This window comes from Molothrus ater, chromosome Z, assembly GCF_012460135.2.
Source record: "Molothrus ater isolate BHLD 08-10-18 breed brown headed cowbird chromosome Z, BPBGC_Mater_1.1, whole genome shotgun sequence".
Classification (NCBI taxonomy): Eukaryota; Metazoa; Chordata; class Aves; order Passeriformes; family Icteridae; genus Molothrus; species Molothrus ater.
The window spans coordinates 62,508,753-62,529,475 of NC_050511.2; positions in this window are offsets into that span (position 1 = coordinate 62,508,753).

Here is a 20,723-nt window from a genome sequence, read left to right on the forward strand (position 1 = left end):
GATGTTTCTAGACATGACATGTAGAAACTAGATTCTCCTTCTCTTTATTCACTCCTCTTGACATTTAGTTTTTCTGATGTCCCAAGTGTAGGACTTCATGCTGAAATTGCTAGTAAAAATATGATAATCTGGGAATTTTCTATTTATTTTTTTTTACATCCTGGATTGAGTTCCTTGGTATAACCTAATCTCAGGACACACAAAGCTTCAAGAGATACTTGGCAAATAGAGAAAAGGAAAGAGAGGCAAAGAATATTTCCCTCCATTCACCTTCTTAGTTGTAGGAAACAGCAGTAAGTAGGGCTGACCAGAGCTGGCGTGGAGGATTGACAGCCAAGGTAAAGGTACAGTGGGGCCAGAAATCCCAGAGTACAGTTGGGATAGGGGACCCAAGGAAATACTACAAAGCTGAGAGACAAGGAACAAACTCTGAATTTCTCAGGACAGTCAACCTGCAGGATTATTAAAATGTCAAATGGAAATCCTTCATCTCTTTTATGTAATCAGGCTCTCATGCCTTTGGGTTTGGGTTTCTGTAGAAGATGTAATTGATCAAGCCAAATATCTTTGAATAGGAAAGAGCATATTTATGTTCACTTTCCTGTAACTCCACTCCAGATTTGAAACTGTTTCTTTTCTTGACTTCCAATGAAATCAATCCTTTTACCAGGAAAGATCCTTCATTTGCAAAACAGAATAATTCAAATAAGAAATGAATGGAAACCATAAGAAGTGAATGGAAACTTTTTAAAGGTCATATATAAACAAGCTAAAGAACATTAAAATAATAAAGAATATTAATATTATTTATAAATATCTTGAAAAATGTGTCCTTGTAATAAATCTTGAGATATATATCTGTACACATTAAGATTATGGTGATACATTTGAGGAAATCTGTAAAAAATTATTGCTATTGTGACAGCTATATCTGATCCTCCAAAATGATCTTTTTTTTTTCCTTTTTTATAAGGAGCATGTAGGGTAGGAAGGATAATTTAAAAGAAGGAATGAAAGGAAGTCATTATTCTAATGAGACTACATGAGATAAAACATTTTTTTCTTTTGTAGGAGACATTGACCACATGCAAAAGGCCACTGTGACCTTTCATTGATTCACTTCTGAATACTCACTTCACTTGGAGAGATCTCTCATAGGGCTACAGACCACATAAAACCTGTCTTGCACAGCCGGTCTACGGCTCCTTTCCATGTGTAATCAACACATCAACCCTTTTGAGGGCAGGTTTTACAGCCACCAAATAAGGACTAAGCCTCACAAAGGAGATGAAAAAGATTCCTTAATGCTGAGTGCACAGTTGTCAGAAAAGCTCCTCCTTATAAACCCTAAAAACTTGCAACATTAAATGTCTGAAAATATAGCAAAACACTGAGTACCAAGAAGTAAATATGAAGCTTCCAACCATTTAATAATATTGCACTGTGAAATGGTTTTTTGTTTATTTTCTGCTTCATGAAGCCTCAGTCTTCTTCATCTGTTATTTTGGCAGTTGCTGAAAGATTTCTTTTGCTTCCCAGGATTAAGTGAAAAACATGAAATGTTTGTCCACACATTTTATTCATTATAATTTTTAAATAAGTCTTCTATGAAGGAGTCTCTGTAGACATTATATGGTAATTACAGTTTTTTTCCTTCATATGTTCTTATTTTCATGATTTCTGCATGAAGAAAAACTTTCCAAGGAAGGGCTTTACAAGATAGGTTTTGGTTTTTTTTCGCTCCAGAATAAAACATAATTTTTTTTACTGAATTCAAAATTATTTTAGTATTTGTTTTACCACCACAAGTATAGCAATATAGATACAAAGAAGAAACATTTCCCTCCCGTGTTGGAAAGAATTGTTGATAGGCAAAGAGTTCCTAATAATTTATTAAAGAATTATTTCAAGAAGAAAACTGAAGAAGAATATATGTGTAATGCTATGGAAGTTTTGAGTATTTTCTTCAAAAATGTAACTGAAGGAATCTTCATCCATCACAGGTCCCCAGTTCCCAGATCAACTCTTAGAATGTAGAAAATTCAATTTTATAAGCACTTTTTATTAGGAATAAAACAAACCTTTAAACTAAACATGATGCATCATGTTGACATAACAAATGTGGACACTAATTAAAGAGCAGCAGAATCCAACAGAGAAGTTTGCCCTCCATCTGCTTGACCTGAGGTAATAACAATGTTCATTTAACTAGAGCTGACAGATTTTCTTGTGTTGGTCTTGAATCACTGAAGTTGCCACCCTCAGTATGAATAACAATAACCATATGTGTGACATCATACAAAACAGGCAAGCCACGGTTAACTACCCCTTGAGTTTGCTGTCTTCTCCTTACTTGTTTTTCTTCCCTGTTACTAAGGTTCATGCACGCAGATCAGGTGCAGGCTTGCACTCTGAATCTTTCATACATACACAAGACTTTAAAATACTCTTATGCCTTCAGATTTGGAGTGGTGTTGTATTGCAACCCAGATACTTTTACACTGTCAAAAAAAAGCAAGATGCTCAAACCATGTTTCAAATTCTTCAGCCAATGAATAGATAACATTTCTGTCCTCATCATCCTTTTAGTCCTAGAAGCAGATAAAAAACAACTCACTGATAAAAACAGATCAACTGGGTGAAAAAGTTTGGTAGACTTCAGCTTTAGTAAATCAGACACCTCAGAAACTTTTAGTATAAAAGACTTTCATCAGAGTTTTCCATGGCAATACATGTCTCTTTTTTCTCTTAGCATGTTAGGTTCTTCATATTCTTGCTGGATTTTTTTTTCCCAGTGACTTAAAGTTCACTGCAAGAACCTGAGGAACTGCCTATCTGCTTGGAAAAAAAAAAAAGCTTTGACATAGTTTAAATATATCCTCTACCCATCTCTAAGGTACCTTATGCTCACACAATAACCCTAAAAAATAAATGAAAAACAGTGACAAAATCTTGAAATGCTTATGGTCAAGAGCAATTCATAACGTTTAATGAAAAAGCTGTAATTTCAGCAACATGCACACCCTAGTGTTTCACTATTGATTTTTAAGCCTGGACAAATCCACAGGCATAAGACAAAAATGGGAGCCAATTAAAATTGAACCACATCATATAAGAATTATCGGGAGTCATTTCTGTGGCTAAACTTAGTCTGCAGACCAAAGTGTAGTAGTATTATCAGCCACATTGCAACATTTAGTGGTATGACAAGACCAAGAGATCTCCAAAAAATGACAAATCAGCTAACAATGAATACTGCAACGAAACAAATTAAACTCAATCATCCAGTTTATTCATCAAGGCATCAAATAATCAGAGATTATTTTGTCCTCTGCCTCATTATAGACCCAGTGTCATGTGATTTTCATCAGAATCACACACTTAAAATTTTCAATTTGTTATACTGCAATGCACAAAATTCCTTCAATAGAAGAGGAATGTAGGTAGTTTAAAAGTAAAAGGAAAAGGAAGGGGAAAAACATTGCATGGTTATTTGTGTGGAGGGGGTTTGTGCATTTTTTTCTCAACTTGTAATTGTTTGTTCCCAGCAATAAATAACGCTCTTTTAAATTATCTAGGTTAGTCAAATCCTTTTCTTGACCCACATGACAAGAGAGCAGCCTCAGAAGTTCAAAATCATAAATCCAAAGATTATAAACATAGAGAAAAATTCATGAGAAGGGCTTGAACTCAAAAAAAACCCTTATACAAATATAGATTGGATGTCAGTGCTCCTTAGAAATGGGCAAATGGCCATCACGTAAGGTTTCTTGAAACATACATTTAAATTTCCACCTCCTCCTCCGTCCATTCTAAAGTAGCAATTATGTTCAAACCAGATAATTGCATAGACCTCAACCTCAACAGGTAGGAACAGCAAATTATATAGTTAAGCGATTGGAGTTTTGATTCCTGGACCACTTATGACTCCAAATTGAGCTGCAGTGTTGTATGAAAGCATCACAAAGAGTCTTTATTGTTATACTTAAGAAGGAAACAACATCAATTTCATCTGGTTTGGGTGTTCTGTTATAAAAACATATTCCTTTTTATAATGATACAGAAATTCTTCTTTTTGTTTCATTTTTTAAGATTTTCATGTTGCCCTTGAACAGTTGTTTCTACTGAATGCTTTAATGTCCTCTCCCTAATCTTTTTGTTTCAGATTTTTTTCTTTTGGGACAGGAAAATAAGAACAAAATGTGTGAACAGATTCTTTTAGTCCATTTTGGTAAAAAACATGATTCAGTATTCTTAACTCTTTCTGAGAACTTATTCAGATCCCAAACCCTTAATTTTTTTTTTAATCGTCTAAATTATTAAGTTTTCAGAGATCTCCTTGGAAGCAAAAATGAAATAATATCCCATATCAGCATGTTTTGGTACAACATTGCATAGGAAATTTAAAAAAATTCTTTTTGTTGCTTGAATTGACTCATGAACAGACTGCATTTTGCTTGGTCTGGAACTCTGATGTCAGTATGAGTTAAAATATTCTCTCTGTCTCCCTGATCACTGCTGCTTCTGCCTATCTCCTTATAAAGATTATGCTTATGCTTAGTAAATGAAGAAAGGAATTAGTGATGCTCCTCTCATTTCCTGTCTTCCCACAGATGGTGATAAATTCAAATTCAGACTCCATTAAACCTGAGTAGAGAAACCCAGCAGGTGGCTACACTAATGGAAAATCCTGGCCTTGGAATAATGGGAATTGCAACCGACAGCTCTTCTATACCACAAAAAAGATGATGTATTCCTATTGACAGTGTTGCATTTGAGTCCAGAAGGCTGATCTGATAGTTCAGGCTGGGCACAAGGGAAGCAGAAAGCCCCATGGGTATTTTTCTTGGCTACACCACTGTAATTCTTGTCATCTGAACCTCCTATTACAATTCATTGTAAAAATTTCATGCAAGTTGGAGGGAGAGGAGGAAAAAAATCCCAAGCTTCTGCATTCTGGCCTACAGGCATACATTTGTTCCTTTTTCTTGGTTTAAAGGACAAATAAAGGTTGACACACAACAGCATTTCCAGCCACTTCTGTATTTTTAGTGTTGACATTCTTTGCCCAAGTGCTTTTAGTATTTCCAGACATGCCCATCTAAGAGAGTTTTTGTTAAAAAGATTGCCCTGAAGGTGTAATGCCTGATGTTCAGCTAAAATCTGTAAAAGAATACTGTATTTATGGCCCTTTTCTCCTCTAGATTTTCCCCCCTTCATTTAGATCCAGGGACTATATCAGCCACAGATCTGTGAAGCTCACTTCGGAAAATGATTGGACAGACCTATAGACAGAATAGAAAATTTAAGCTGTATTTCAGAAGATGAGGAGAATTTTTTTTTCTCTGTATGTTTTTATGCCCTGTCAGCAATTTTTATGTGCAATGCATTATGGTCTTTTATCTTAGTATATATATTTTTCCCTAGCTTTTATTCAGTGAGTTAGTAAAATAGAGGAATTGCCAACCAAAGGAAAATGTAAAGTATCTGCACTTTTGCATTATTGATCACAAGATTATTTGTGCTACACATACTTGTTCACAGAACTCGGATTTGTATCAACTTAAGAAATGCATAGTAACCATTGCAAAAGCTCATACAACCAATGTCTTTAGTCTAAATTATTCTAAGTCTAAATTATTTTAAAAATTATTCTGAGTACTATTTAAGGGTGAACTGAAAACTCTTTACTGTATATCCCTTTTGAAAATTAATAATTTCTGCAGTAGCTTACTTGGAGTTTTCTGCTTGTTGTTTATGAAATGCAAAATTTGCACAAAAAGTACTATCAACATATAGAATTTAGAAATGTCGTAGCCCATTTCAAGAAGTGTCTCTATATTGGTATTTCTAAAACAAAATTTTTTCCTGCTGTTAGCAGTTTTTAAACTTTTTACTGGTTGTCAATATAAAATGCAAGCAGACAGTGTCATTTTTTTCCTGCTTTCTTTTGTTCTATTTTGTCTTGCAATTTTTTTTGTTATCGAGCTTTCCCTTGATAATAAAAAATTCTCTTTATATATTTTTGACATATCTAAATATTTCCCTTATTTTTTCTGAATTCAGACCCAACTAGTATACTGTGCTAGAAGTAGGACAATACTAAAACTAAAATATTTTTTCATTGCTTAGAAATCCTTTAAAGGGATTTTTTTTTTATCTAAACTATTAAATTTCCATATCTTTATATCTGACTATAATGCTAAAGGTGATTCTTATGATGGATATTTCTTTCAATGTTATTACTGTTCATTTCACTGTCTTTTTGTCATTAAAAATCTAATTGTCATGATAGTGACTTCTAGAAAAAAATTTCTTTAAGATCTTGGTTTCCTGGTTCCTATTGTATTAATATTTTTTCCTTGACACTTGCATGTCATTCCAACATTTACATCATGGTTTAACATGAAAAAGACTTCAGTAAAGTAAATAACAAATGAAATTAATATGCTCAGTATATCAATATATCATAAGGTTTCATGCATGAGGCAATAATCAGTAATTCCTGCATTCACCATTTCTACTCCACGTAAAGCCCAAATACATTAGTTAGACTGAAGTATTTCAGTCTTATGAAAATGAAACTTCCTGAAGTAGGGAAGAATAGAAGGATTTGAATCAGGAAATTGCTAAGCTGATCTAGATTTGTCCTCAGATCTATTGCCAGTGGAACTGGAGGGTTTTCACAGAATGTCCTTTTCATGTTAAACCTTGGGAGGGTCCCAGTCTGGCAAAAGACTTTCTGTCAATCTGCTCTCTCATCCACACTCAGCAAACTTGAAAATATGCTGTAATAGTTCTTTGCCATTTTAGCATAATTATAATACCAAAACACCTTTTTGACTTGGAAACAGAACTTTATTTCAAGGCTGGTTAATTCTGACATCACACAACACTTAGTACATCTTCTCATGGCTTTGCTGATAAGAAAGAAAAATACACAAAGGGATATCCTCTTAAATAGAGGCATCCCTCCTTTCCTCAAAATTCTTGTTTAATATCTTAAATAGAAACACGTATGTCTAATGGAACTTGGGATGGGGACACTGATGCAATCTCTTTCTGTACCTACCAGCAGTAGAATGTTTAAAAGTTCATTACACAATGTATTGCAAGGAGGAGGCAATGCTCTGGGCCTGCAGATAAACAAAATCCTCCTAAATCTCTCAGGATGAAAGTGACACTGGAACTAGAGCAGAGGACAGAACTATTTCATTTTTGTAGCCCTGAATGGAGGGAACATTTTTTGTAATCCTAAATGGAGGAGGACATTCTGCATAACTGTGAATACATCTCAAATTTTTTATTGTCTTGTTTATACAAGGTTAAAAATACTGAAGAAAAGTACTGAAGATAAATCAAATGGCAAAATGGTTTGTGTTTTGATGTGAATATCTTATCAAAGTAGCAATCTTTCATATTCCCATATTAGTGATATATCCTATAATGGTGACAGGGTATATCTTGGCTTACACAGAGTATCGTCTGATAAATAGATTTAATGCATAAACGTCTGTTTGGTACACGCAACAGCAAAATGGGGACAGATGTTTGGCTCTCTTTGGAGCTCATCAGCACAGTCCAACTGCTTTAGTTGTCAGATTGGTTCAACCCTCAGTCCAGATGCAGAGAAGCTCAGTATTTCGATACTAACTAGTACTAAGCGTAAAATGTGTGGCAGCTAAACGCTCAGGAAAATTTAGCTTTCTGCTCAGAGAATACTTCTGAGTAAATAAGGTTTTTGCTTATTTCATTGAACAAATGTGTTCAATTCTCTTTTCAAATATGCTATTACATGTATTAATTAAATGAGCAGAATTTAAAATGCTTGGGTTTTTTGTTTGTTTTTTTTTTGGGGTGAGGGGCAGTCAAAACTGAGGGAGTGGATGGTGAAGTCACAGTTGCCAAAAAACAAGGACTTTGTAGTGAAGAGGATAGGTCTGCTATACATGCAGGCATGTAACCATTTCAAGTTTTTTATATATGGTGCTTTGGGGGAAAGAGCTTCTTACATGGTGTGAGGTGAGAGGGAAAGAATACAAGCTGACTTTGCAGCTTTTCTCCAATGTTTCAAGGAAAAACCTCCCTGCAGAGGTACTGGCACACAACACAGCTTCTGCTTTCTGAAGCTCTTGGGAATCCTTATGGTGCCCTTTCTCATGTCTCTCATTCTGCCTTTGGGAAAATTGTCAATTTAGATGAGGTTATGCAAAAATTCTTGGTTGTCACTGACTTTTAAAAATTTTTGTTTCCTAGAAATTGGAAAGATCTTGAGTCATCAGGTTCATTCTCCTGAAAGTAAAAGATTGCTCCCTACATTTAGATTTCTTAAATTATTAATTGCCGCTAATTTATCTGATTAATTAGAATCTTTTACTTAAAATAAATTATTCAGATATTGTCATTATCTGACCAGCTTTGCAGGTGGCTATATAATATTCTGAAAAGAGTCTGTAGACTTCTCTGAAGTATTACCTAAATGTCCCAGGAAGAAAAATATTTACCGTGCTAGGTTTTGTAAAAACACATACAGGAAAACATAGGCCTTGACACGGTATCTTTATAGTCCAATTAAAGACAAGTGATTAAACCACACAGTAGGAGAGAAGAAAAGACAGTGATAACAGTGTAATTTGTGAAACTTCAGAGTATTGCTGCATGTGTGCTCTACTTACTCTGATTTATGGGTATTTCAAACATGAGTTCCCTTTCCTATCACATTCTTGTCTCTCTTGCCTAAAGCCTCTCTGACTTCTTAAAGGTATCATGTTATATGCTTTCAGATGGAGAATTTGATAATCAAATCTTATGAAATCTTGAAAAATATTTCAGTCCTTTTCCCTGAGACTTCCTTGAACCAGGTATTCCTCATTGATAAAGTAGTGTGTTTTTAAGAAGCAAGCCATCTACTTTTGACCTGTAGATAACAAAGTTATGATTCAAAATCCTTTGAAACCAATTACTTCCCTTGTTTTGTATCAAATCCTAGGCTTTCATTCTGTAAACATTCTAAGGGAACATATTTTTAAACCAAATTTAACATTGACAAAAAGCATTTCCTCCTGAGAGGATGTTGTGCGGAGCTTTGTTAGCCCTTGGTTACAAAGTTATTTTGACTTTAAGTTGTGGTTTAAAACAAGTGGTGGGGTGTGTGCTTTTGGATGAACTCTCAAGACTTTCTGAAGTTCACTGCACCACTTTTACCATAAATCATTAGCTTCCCACTCCTGATGTCAGAGTACAGTAACAGCTCTCTAGTGCCTACCTCCACCTTACCTTAAAATAGATCATGCCTTCTGGCAGGGGACAGGAGCAAGAGTTTTACTAAAAGACTGTATTTAAGCATAATGGGTGAAGACCTGCTACAGTGTCAGTGCTGAAGGGGAGGTGAGAATGTCACAAACATATTGAAGATCAGGGACAGCAAGTTTGATATAAATAGCCTTTGTGTTTTTGTTGAAGGGGAGGGATATGCAGTTTTCATAGAAAACTCCCCTTTCTTACCCTAATCTTTATTATTGACTTCCACTTCAAAGTACAAATGCAGAAGAGGCAGAACTGGGCTGTTCAGCTGGAAAAGAAAATAGAAAAATATGAAACATGTAGTCACATTTGACAGTAGTGCTAATGGAAACCATGAGGGAAAAAAGGCCTTTTCTCTAGCAATAATAATATTTTGCTCTTGTTATGTAGTAAACAGTGTTATCATAAAAAGCCCCAAAACTTTGGTGTTCACTACCATAGCTTTCTTCAGAGGTGAAGAGAGAAATTATACTGTTTTATTATATCTCTTTAAAGGCCTTTCTAATTGTTTGGTCCACTGACACATCTGGAAGGAAAGTAATGATAGAATACCTAAATACGACATGAGAATGTACAAAATTTTACATATTCTGTATTTAGAAAGTACATTGGCAAAGAAAAAAGAGCAGTAGCATATGCTTTCCTACATCACAGAAACTACCCTGAGACCCCCAATGTTCAGAAAGAGCAGAAGCAGCCCCTGATGATGCTTGCTGTACAATAGGGCAAGCAGCAGTTTTGAAAGATGAGGCAAAATATGTGAATATTAAAACTAGATATGATTATTGTCTCTGAACTGAACACCATTATTTTGGTTGAGTGCATAGACAAATTAGTAGTTTTATTTATTTATTTATTTGTTTATTTTAGGTAATATTTCCAGAATTCTGTTGTGTCTTAGTTATATTAGCTTAAAGAATCTGTCTGCTACTATTTGTTCTGCATCATGTCTTTGTCTTTTTTTTTTAATTCTACAAAAATGTTCCCTTGCTCTCTCATCCTTAGTAATACCAGATTTTACTTTTACCCTCCTCTTTGAAGGTTATAAGATTTATACATCACCTCTCCATGACAGATTCCAGAAAACTAAGTTGATATGCTTATTTCTTACTTAATTTGTTTTGTTCTAGAGGTCTATCAAAATTTTAGCTTCTAAGTAACTTAGTAATGCAAAGGAGTACTCTGAGAGAGAGAAGGTCTGGAGATGGCTCCAGAAAAGGCCTCACAGGCTGGCATTGGTGCTCTCCATGGAGGAAATGCAGCACACAAAGCAGTCTGATAATGGTGCCCTCTATGTCCCAATGTTTATAAAGAGGTGAAGCATTTCTGGATTAACATAAGCTTTGTAAATGTCAGGATGCCTCTGCCTCACTCTGCTAAGCCTGTCTAAAAATAGATTGTGAAAGAAGATAAAGCAATATGTAGACTGTTATATGTTTTTGTCCTCTGTTTCTTTCTGAGTTTAACATCAATAAATAATTATGGCTGAAGCCCTTGTAGTAAAAACTGCTTCACTCTGATAAATCTCCAAGATCACACGACAAGAATAGATGAAACAGTGTAATTTTATATACGATCAGATTTAGAGACACACAGTATAGGAGTTTTTGAACTAGAAGGAACAGATGTAGCCACTTGCTTTCCCAGTATAATTTTATTGGGGCCTACATTGTTACAGTGTAAAAATAGCCATAAAAAATAGCACTTTCTTAAAAAGATCATCAACTCTGCCACACTATGTGATTGCAGCTTTTACAGTCTGTAGCAAAGATAGCTCTATGTTGTAATTAATTTTTCTTAATGTTCTCCTTTTTCAATACACATGTAGTGTTTTATTTGTGAAAAAACAGATTAGGATTTTCTTGAGTGTCGGGGGAATTGAGCACTGGAAGTCAAAATGAGCTGGGCACATAAGCAGCAGTAGTTGCTTTACAAAAGTGTACCCAAAACGCCTTTGCTTATGTTAAATGCTAAATTTATCCCCATTGGGATTTGGGCTGATGGGAAGTTGTCTGTTTAAGTGAAACAGCTTTTTTTTTTTAATTAGTCAAGCATAAACATGTCCTAATTTCATGTATACATTTAGGTTTCCAAAATAATCCTATGGAATTAAATTTTTGCTTCTTGAAATACGTGTCTTTGGCTTAAACTATGCAAACTATTGGAACAATTAGTTGAGAAATAAGATTTTAAAAATTAAAGAAGTTCATGTTTCAGAGTAAAGTCTCTGAATATAATAAATGCAAGACTCTTCTGGATCATTTACAAAAGGAAAAGAAAATCCTTCAACAGGGCAGGACAAAGACTTTGCAGTAGTCCAATAACATTCAGTTCTATATACTTTATTTTCATCATTTTTACTATGTCTTGGAAGAATTTTCTCTACACAAAAGCATTTCTCATTGTTTTCTTCAAAAATATTTCCTTTCCATCCTGAAGGACCTTAATGTGAAAAAAGCTTTGGGTAAGAGATAGGGAAATTACAGGGTGCTGAAGGATCCTTTGTCTACACTTTGCAGAAGTTCTCTCTCATCAGGTCTGCTTGCCCAGGCAGTGGGCTGCAAGAGGCTTTCCCCCCAGAGGCAACAAGGGCTGCTAAGGGGTGATCTGCACAATCCTCTTGCCCTAAGCAGGAGTCAGAGTGGAGCCAGGGATCATAGCTGTGGAAAACACTAAAAAGCCACCTGCAGTGCAGGCTGCTCAAGGACACCTTCTATTCAGTCATCTGTTGTGTGGTCTCCTTTACTTTAGCAGCCCACCATAATTAGGTGTCAGAAGCTGCAGAAATTACCATGAACACCCACCCACCTGGGAAAAAAACCCGAAAAAAACAGACTAACAGGAGTATCTATAAAGGAAAGGAGGACAGAGAGGTGGTGCTAAGACAAATAGCCAGTCTGACCACGAGAACTTGGCCCATACATGAATTATGCATTCATATCTTATAGATCACATAAGCAAATATGAGACTTTGCAAAAATTGCTCACTGGTCATTAGATCCTCCTTGCACTGTTCATGTTTTTTCCTGTGGTGCTAATGCTTTCAGTGCTAGAACTTATATATAGTTCTTACGAAATGACAGTATTGGAACCCCATTGAATATGATTAGTTCAGAACATCTCTGGGCAGCTTGCAAATACCCTTTCAATTCACATTAGTATATTTCCAGTCTGAATGTTCTTTTAATTTTAAAAAAAGGACTTTTAAAAAGAACAAAAAGAAAGTTCGGTGTTTCCTAAAGCAACATTCAAAGCAATTAAATGAAACCTTTTTAACAGCATGATATTTTTCATTTTCACTATCACCTCTTTAGCCTTAAGTAAAAACCAAAAGAGGCCTTTGAAAAATGATGATTTTTTATATTTAATAAGTGATCTTTTCATGTTTCTGCTGTTGTATGCTTTTGAGCTATCTAACAACTATGGATATATAGTTGGCAGAAGGGCAAACTTGTCTCATATCCTGTGAAGAGGTGACTACCTGAAGTGTGGGTATGAAAGAAATTATAAGAATTCTCTGAAAGGTTTTACTACAGAGAATACAGGGCTGAGACCTTCATCTAACCCTGGATGCACATTATTCTTAATAATGCATATCCGCACATTTTTTGCAGAGTTTAAGTAGCGAGCCTACTAAAATTGACAATATTTTACAGGAACAGAAAAAAAATCATGTTTCCTGTATCATACACAGTTCTTTAATTTGTGACATATCACTTTTATCTCTTCTTCCTTTAACACCAGATTTGGTTTAATTAAATTTATGTCAAATGAACACATGAAACGAAAGGAAAATCAGAAAGCCTGTAAGTTGCCCATTAGTGAGTCAGTGACTGCACAGTGAAAGGCTTTTGAAGCCTGGCTTACTGCCAGAACAAGCTTGCAATGATGCTCAGAGACACCCATGATGCTTTGAAGGGAAGAACTTAGCTGACCTGAACCTGTTCTGTGGAATCAGTCCAAATCCTCATGGGCTGGATTTAAAATCTATAATAAGTCTTCTGTCTTCAACCATTTACCTCTCAAGTGAAAAGAGGGTGTGAAACTACAATATGTGCACATAATTAATTAGAATAAATCATTCTTTGTGTGGTACATGCTTTAAAAATACACCACATTTGAATAATTTTTTAACTCAATAGCAATTTTTTTCTCCTTTTTTTTTTTTCTAAAGTGGATCTAGAAGTCGTTAAAACATGAAATATCACTGCCTTACCTTCCATGCAGTTGAAATAATTTGTGTTGATCATGAGTGTGTCTGTCAGAACTCAGCCCTCTGGGATCCTGAACCTTTGCCAGATTTGACCCATGGATTATGTGAAGTGAAACAGCACACAAATAAAGTATTTGGTGGGTCTGGGTTGAAGACAGTCAGCACTTTTCAGGTGGGACAGCGATGGCGTGGTGTAGCCGCCATCAGAGAGTGACTGGCTGACACAAGCTGAAGAGACTGATAAGAAGGTGCTGACTCCTAGGTCTGTGTCTTAACAATAAAGTCTATCTTTAGGAAGAAAAGTGTTGTGAAACATGGTAGACTACATATCTAATTGTTCTGTAAGATTTTGAGGTATGGTCCACAACAGAAATGGTTTGCACGGTCAGCTTAATCCGCTCCCAAATGTACAAGGAGAAGCAAGCTCATTTCAGAATAAAAGCCCCTGTACCAGCAGCTGGGTTGAATACCTACTGAGCATTATGTATTTTATATTCCCTTTCCAAGCTCTTTCTGTTATAAACAAAGCCCTATAAACAGGTTATGTGAGTTTAGACTATTTATTTAAATGTAATTGTCTTCATGCTAGGCAAATCACACATCTATCACACACGATTTATACAATAGAATAGAATATAATGCTAAGTGGTAATTTGATAGACTTACTTGCCAGCAAGTAGTGAGACAAAGAATTCTCACAAGAATTCTTTTTTTACTGACAGTCTGTATCCAGTTTGGCAGCTGCTAACTCCTTATCCATATCTTGCACAGACAATAAATTAACTCCTGGAGTTTCAACACCTTGAAATATCAATATTTGGTCAACTTATTTCAACCTGAATTTTAGATTACTATAGCAGAATAAGGCAATATGTTTTTATCTTATATTATTTTAAAGTTAGATTTTTTTTCAGTTCTCCAGACTGAAGGTTATAAAGGCATCTTTCATTATTAGGAAATGTAAATACCAATTTAGTAGTCACAAGAAAGTATAGCTAATCACATTACCAATTTCAAGTGCCTTCAGAATTGTAATATTTATTTGCACTTACTTAATTTCTTAGCACTTTGTGACTTCCAACTGCAGGTCAGAGCCCATTCTTTTAGTCAGTCTGACTCAGTGAGATGTACACCTTCAAGTAAAAGAGCTGCTGATCTCCAAACCAGTGCCTGCATTCTGACAGCTTTATGAACTAGTTTCAGATCTGGAATAAGACAAAATTGAATAAAGGCATACATCTCAATTGAAAATTTGAATACTTTTTGGAAACAGCAAATTTAGAATACTTACATGTGCTGGAAAGTTGAAAGAATAATTATTTATATACTAGAAATTAAGTAGGTCACATCAATACTTTGGCTTTGGAGGACTCAATGCATCATCATTATGTGATAGCCTAAATTCAAATAATGATTTTTTTTAGTTTTCATTTTGACTGAGTCCTTGCAGCACCATATCTGTTACCTGATAGTAAGATATGTTTTGTGTGTCCATCACTGCTTTACTTTTTTGAATGATAAATATAAATAATACTTGGCATACCTTTACTGTATTTTGTTAACCATTGACCATCCATACACTTTTGGTTTTGGGGGATTATGAAGTTCAAAGAATTTTCAGTCTTTACTTGTGAGTTAACCTTTTCAATTTTTCTTGCTATGCACATTCTATTTTGCTAAATAGGATTTTGTATAGTATATACAAAATAGGAATAGTATAAAGAGAAAGTATTTTCAATATTATTCTCCTTAAATAAAATGACTGGGGAAAAAACCCAACCCAAGAATCTAAAGGTGCTAATAACTGCAACTTTGAGCTTATTCTATTATTCCATGATAGAATGGCTGTAACACATGGCTTCATGAAATATATGTAAGAACTTTCTCTCACTTATATTTAGCTTGATTCCAAAATCTTTGTCCCTTGTCGGTGTTCTAACTATTAAGATTTAAGAAATAGTAACAATGCATTCAAGTTCCTCAGATTTCAAACACAGGATAAGTTCAAAGGAAAAAACCCAAAATATTGAAGGTGTCAGAAGTCTGATGTCACCAGAAGAAATGGGGTTCATTGTTTTTATATTAATGAGAACCTTCTCTCTTTACAAGTACAGCTGCTGCTTGTACTGAGAAAAACCTTATCATAGTAATCCTTAAAAAAACATTTTTAAAAATGGAATGTTTCACCAGAGAGAAGTTCTGGTGTGAATCAACTGTGGTTTATATCATAAATGCTTGACATCAAAAGTGTGATAAAAATACTTTTGTCATGCGAAGTGTCAATTTACGTTTTACATATGCAGCTTCTAATTTTGCTGCACAGATTTACATAACCACTTCAAAAGTAGTTTATTTCCTGTAGGAGTGGTCCAAACCTCAAAAAACAATACGTAAGATAAGTTGCAGCAGAAGGTAGAAGAAGGCAGTAATAATTCAGGCTGTGCCACTAGCAAGAGGTGCTTTCTATACCACTGACTAGCCTACACATCAGGCAAAAGGGGTGGCCAGATTAATTGAGATTTGGGTTAATTCATGGAAATGTTTGAAGTTTCTTCAAGGATTTTAGATTAGAATTCTTTTTTCCTTACCAGAAAAAAAGAATTTTTTTCACCTTTTAGGTCTTCTAGTCTATAGTTAATGGTATTTTTTTCAGTAAAACAGACTGTTTAATCGTTTTGTTTCATATATTAACAAACAAGGACAGCGCTTGAGAAAAAAAATACAAAAATTATCTACACTGTTAGGAAAAATGATGGAACTAACCCTGTGATTCTTTGCAGATATTTTCAGTAATATTGTCATTTTTAGTTAGAAATTACCAATTTGTTTTTATTCGGGTTTCTCTCTCACTCATAATTTGTAGTTTTTAAATGGAAATATTCCCTAAAAAAGTTCTAATGTCTTTCTGTATTTCATTATGTTTAACAATATCACCTCCATACTATGGATGACATTCCCAAGCTTGCTTACTAATTGCCTTCAGAACCATCCTCCTTCCTTTTGGAAAAAAATAAACACAGGGAAATTATAGGATATATTATTTGATTTGAATTTCTATGAAAAAGCCGTGCTTGTAGAAAACAGGATATAAACTTCTGCATCAAGAACAGCCCAACCAGAGTATATCACCACCTCTCAGATGAAGGAGAAAGACCCTTCTTTACTTAAAATCCATCTCTTACATAAACATCATGGATTTTCAGAGCTGACTGACATCTTGACTTGAGGAATTATCCAAATCTCACTTTTTTTTCCATTATAGCACTGCAGCTTTATTTTTCCTTAGTAAATCACTTCTCTGCTGAATTATAGTATAACAGAATAAATTCAGCAAGCTGATAAATGCATGTAGAATATTCTGGGTTAATTTTACTCATTCTTTCTTTTTGGTTTTTTTTTTTAATTATGTTTTCACAGCATAACTTGTGACAATGGGACAGCTACTTTTTAACAGCCTGGTTATAACTGAATGTTTTGATGCAAATATGGATTAGAAAGTTACCTTCCTTGCAAGGCAGGGAATCTTACTGATATTAAGATCAATTGGTGTCTCAAACCCTTTTAGACCTACATATTAACTTTCAGACCTACAATATGTTTTAAAGGAAGAAATTTAATCTTTGCAAATCAACAAAAAGAGCTGTTAAAAATGAATTCATTGTTTAACAACCTGAATTAGAGAAGGGACCATTGCTACAAAAGACTGAGTGCATATTTTTAATTATTAGAGAGAAACTTCTTATAAAATCTTTTAGTAAAGCTAGTAAGTGAATCAAAGTTTTTAGAGTATTTGTTTTATAGGAATTGTTGGGTTTTTTTCAATGAAGTCATGAAGTATGAAGATTCATTAATTAGGGCAAAAAACCCCCACCAAATTTGCTAAAATTAAACCCTCTCCTGCATAATGTCAGTTCTATGGATTTCTACAGGAAATATAAATAATGTCATCACCTAAAACTGGCAGCTAAAATACTTTCAGATATATTTTATGGATCAAGAAGTATCTCTGTTGGTGAATCCTGTCTTCATAAATTCCCTACGTCCATTAAACATTCTTTGTGTTCAGAATTACAAACTGAAATAAACATTATCTTCAACAAAAAATATTTTAAAGCTTCTAGTCAATTTGTGGCTTACAGAAAAATCTCTGTAACAGTGTTTATACACTTCACAGTGTTCCTGAAAACAGCTGCTGCCTCAGTTTATAGTACATGATGAAAGAAGCATCTTTTAGTACGTGTTGTTCTTTAACACAGAGTTTTCGCAACAGAAGTACCTCACAAATATGAAATTTAGTGGGAGAAGGAAGAATCCTCAGCTCATTAATTTTCTTTGCAAAGCACCTAAAAGGCTGCTTAGTTTAGAAAATGCTGTTATCTGGGTTAGAAGAAGTGGTAAGTGATGTGTCTCCAGAGAGAGAGAGAGAGAGAGAGAGAGCACGTTACATGTTGGTGAAGAACATGCAGTGAATTTATGTCTCTGCTTTTACATACACTATTTAATATCAATGAGATGAGGAAGGTAAATCTGCCAGTGTAATCACTTGAGAGTTTGCAAGTCAGTTGTCATGTTTCAACATACTAAACACATAAGGAAAATGTAGTAGGAAGAATACATTCCTTGTACTGAAGAATTGAACTTTATGATGACTATGCATAGTTAAATGCCTGCAATTGCTATTTTCTGTCAAGAACTCTAGACAACACCAAAAAAAAGAACAAAAAAAATAATCCAAGGTAACTGAAGTGATGGCAAAATTTTGTCTTTCTGTGCTGTTTTTGTAATCTGCTTCTGTCTGGCATATCTATATGAACACAAATTTTTACATATATTTTATGTGTGAGCCTTGGCATTTTAGCCCTCTCCTGCAGAGGCCCCTTAGTACCATATGCTTCTGTTTTTCTTCATTGCGTGATGTGATCTCTTCTGACTGTTACATGCACGTGAAAGGACAGTGGGCTTTTGGGGGAGAAGAAACCATGCTTTAAGAGAGCACACGTCAGTTGCTTTTCAGTCATTTGGAGCTGATTGGATCTGACAAGTGTTGTAGCTACTCATCGTAATGGATGTCTCTGCTTTAGCAGAGGAGAGGTGAAAAGGATGCAATTCCCAGTGGAAGAAGGCAACATGAACTATTATTTAATTACAGGCTAATATAAAAAAACCCTAGTAGTCCCTTGTTGGTTTCCAGACTTGTCTCTTCCTTTCTCTACAAGGCAACAATCAGGGCTTTAAATGCAACACTGAGAGCTATGCCAGTTAGGAAAATAGCTCATAAAAGATGTAATATGCTCATTCCTTTCTTTTTTGAAGCACAAAGATTTGCATAACATGCAATCAATTCTTGAAATCTAGAAATCACTCATATTTTTGTCCTTTGTTTTTCTTAATGCACAGCTTGAAATAACAATTCCATGTTAGACGGTAACTTTGTCTCAGATTTAAAGGTTGCTTACTTTTGTCATCAGGAAAGCTTGATTACTTCTCTTACTGAATGCCTGCAACTTATTTTGATTTAGTTAAAAGCACCTGGCTCAGTTCTCTGCATCTGAGATTCACAGATTTTTTCTTATCTAGAGAAAAAGAAAACTTTTATTTGTTCTGTCTGCTTTGGAAATAGAAGGCTTGTGATCATTTGCTTCGTCTTCATTATGTGCTTTGTGTCTGGGTAGTAAAAGACAGCAGTGTCCAAAGTGACCTTCAGGCTTAAACACTGCAAATATAGTTAAGATTTTACACTCATAATTAAATGGGAACTACAACTGAGATTTCATAATTTAGAGAAAATTGAAAAAAACCCAAATAAACATGTAAATTATAAAATCCCCAAGACTTCAACAAACAAACATCATCCCTGCAGTCCCTGCTAGCTACCACCCAAGGTAAATGCACTGTAGTCTAAGTGTGGATCCTTACTTGCCAAAACGGTTTTCAGTCACAGATGCACATTCCTGTGCATTGCTGGGTTTAGACATATTTATTGCTATGTTTTATTTTTCCTTTAACTAGTGTAAGGACAACAGGAGATGTTCTACTAAAGCTAGCATTAGCATATGAGTGTTAAAATCATACCAAAACAACATAACCCTAAGATTTATCCTACACATAAAATTTTAGAAGTCTTACCACAAGACAAATAAATCAGAATTAAATAAATAAATTTCTTAGGGAACAAAAAAGAAAAATTACTCTTCCTGTATAAATGGTCCTTTATTTCACAAGCTGCTGCACAGGAAAATTTCTATGTAGGAATTTATTAAATGTCTCAATATAAGTGGCTAGATTCCCACTCTGGGTGGGAAAAAACAATGTGAAAAAAACAATGCCATACTACAGTTAATTATTGTGTTTGCACAATTTTCAGATACATTACTTCACAGAACATGCAACATTCACCACACACTTATGTACTGATTTGCTTATTTTAAATTGAAGTTGCATTTCATTTCAATAAAAAGGTCAAATTTTTAAAAATAACTTTATTACCCACTTTAAGCTGACAGGGAAAATTTTTTCACCACTGAGTATCTGCCACATAAAAGACCTCTAAAACTCAATGGAGACCAAGTGTTATGCATCTTTTCCTGGTGTTACACTGCCTCAGATCTTCCAGTTGTGCATTTCATTACGCATTTTTTTATCACTAACAGGTAATAGAGCCTGAGATACATGGATTTTTTTCCTTTTAAAATCCAATTTACAGAAATATGAACCAATCGTATAAGTATTTTGCCATGTAATGCTTTTTTACTATCCTTCATTCACTTAATATTTAATATTTCTCCTTTATTTTGACATTTTCAGAAGTAGAAAGCTTCTCTCCATTTTATTCCATTTCTTTTTGAACTTGAGGCATTTGAGTTGGCATAATGCCTTACTGTATGTACTCCAAGGAGTGATACAGAGAGTGATCCATACATGAGCTGTCAATTGATACCAAATATTCACTGTAAATGATTGGCTTCTGTGGAGTATCTCCTTCTGCATCTGAAAATATTCCTTGAGAAGATTCAAATCTGGCACAAATTTTATCAATAGACACAACTTTCCCTCCTAAATTAAAGATAAGTGAATGCCATTCTGAGTGCCCATTTCAAACAGAGATAGCAAAAGAGGGGAAGTTTGTATTAGAAAACCTGACCAGGAAGAAGTATTCCCTCCATATTTGAGAATTAGGTTAAAGTTCCCTTGAGAGTGAATCAACAGT